The sequence below is a fragment of the Galeopterus variegatus genome, unplaced genomic scaffold, assembly GCF_000696425.1.
Source record: "Galeopterus variegatus unplaced genomic scaffold, G_variegatus-3.0.2 Scaffold9444, whole genome shotgun sequence".
Taxonomy (NCBI): Eukaryota; Metazoa; Chordata; class Mammalia; order Dermoptera; family Cynocephalidae; genus Galeopterus; species Galeopterus variegatus.
The window spans coordinates 23,061-25,006 of record NW_007735555.1 but is presented as its reverse complement, the minus strand read 5'-3'; the positions used below and the strand labels follow the sequence as shown (position 1 = coordinate 25,006).

Below are 1,946 nucleotides of genomic sequence, written 5' to 3'. Positions count from 1 at the left end.
ATATATTTGACTCACATGTAAACATGGGCATACTGAAGACACCAGAATTTATAATCTACAGAGAGAACCAAGAAACTACACAAGTTCAGATGAGGGTGAAGAATTTATCTAATTATCCTAGCCTGAGGTACCACTCTATGGTGGTTGTTTAGTGATGCCCTTTGATTTAATAGATTAATGAAAAAGCCTTTTATATCATTCTTATTGGGCTAGAGGGTTTTTTTTTAATGCTATTAATAAATGTCAGTAAGTAATTAAATTAGGGTTAACAAATGTGAATTCTAGCTCAAGATTTGTCAAAGCAAATAGGTAACTCTCTTTAATTTAACCAACTGATATTTATGGTGCCTTAAGCCATTCTTTGGTATAGGTACATGAGTAATAAAGATAAATATAAGGGAGAAACATATACAAGCAGTCAGCTAAGGGCTTAAATAGAAATAACTATAAGGCACTATATAATCACAGATAATTGGAGTTCATTATATTTCAGTTTCTTAAAAGCTCTGTGAAAATAAAATAGAATACAATTCTTTATCATTAAAAATGCACTTTCAGTTTCTGTCCAGATAATGTTCAAAACATGAGTCTAAACTGCAGGTTATTTAATTATATTATATCTTTAGAACTGCAAGAAATGTTCAAATATATTGATCTTTACTGACTTAAAGCATGACTGTTATTAGTAGCAGCGTCTTCTAATCTGAATGATGGCAATGTAAGTATTATATAAAGGAAATCTAGAGTAAAATCTTAACAAAATTGTAACAATATATAATTGACAATAAGTCATTTTTGTTCCTTAAAGATAACATCAGTTATCTTTAGTATCACCCGAGTTTCCAACCAAAGTATAGTATCTAGTTCTTGTAAGAATCTCCGTAAAGGAAAATACATAAAGTTTTAACTAAAAAACTTAAAGGAATATATACATATTTATATTTAGGCTAGAATAGTATAAATATGATTTTTGAAAAACTTTAAAAAGCTGATTCATAGACACTGGCTATACTGTATTTTAAATGTCTTATGGATAGGAAGAGAAAAACTAGTTTAATGTAATCAAAGCTTCTGTTATAAATGTGGCTGCCAACCTTAATGATGGCTCTCAATGATCTCTGCCTCCTGATATTCATGTCTTTGTATAGTCCCCTCCCATACTGTCACAGGGATGCTCAGTGTGACAAAGACTTCAATAGATGTGTCACTCCTGAGAACAGATTATATAAGACACTGTGACACCTGCTTTCTTCTCCTTTAGATTACTTGCTTTGGGGGAAGCCAACTTATCACGTTGTAAGGACACTTAACCAGCCTATGGAGACGCCTACATGATGAGGAACTGAGGTCTTGTGCCAAAAGCCATGTGAGTAGCCATCTTGGACACAAATCCTCCAGCTCAGCCCAGTGAAGACTCAGATGATTGCAGCCCCTGTCAACCTTCTGACTACCCAGCCTATGGAGACGCCTACATGATGAGGAACTGAGGTCTTGTGCCAAAAGCCATGTGAGTAGCCATCTTGGACACAGATCCTCCAGCTCAGCCCAGTGAAGACTCAGATGATTGCAGCCCCTGTCAACCTTCTGACTACAACCTCATGAGAGATACTGAGCCAGAACCACCCATCCTAAATTCCTGACCCACAAAAACTATGAGATAATAAATGTATGTTGTTTTAAGCCATTAAATTTTAGAGTAGTTTGTTATGTGGCAATAGGTAACTATATATAAATTAAGTTACAAATTTTTATTGTGAACAGGTGTATTTCTTACCAATATCATCATCAGTTTTGTCTGCAGGTTCTTTTTCAAGACATTCTCGAACAAGATCTCGCCCCTGCAATGGATCTGTTCGATCAATCTCTTCATCTTCCTCTTCTTCATCTTCAGAATCAACAGGTCCTTCTGGAAGACGTGTTAAATCTACATCTCCTACCTCACTCTC

The 1,946-nt window shown here is 35.0% G+C and overlaps 1 protein-coding gene across 1 annotated transcript in view; it reads right to left on the bottom strand.

Moving 5' to 3' along the window:
* Positions 1-1,946, bottom strand: part of LOC103609297 (rap guanine nucleotide exchange factor 6) — a 49,982-nt gene extending 48,036 nt beyond the window's left edge. The window contains exon 1 of the mRNA XM_008593644.1: positions 1,775-1,946. The gene's annotated coding sequence lies outside the window, so the exon portion shown is untranslated. The remainder of the gene's footprint in view (positions 1-1,774) is intronic.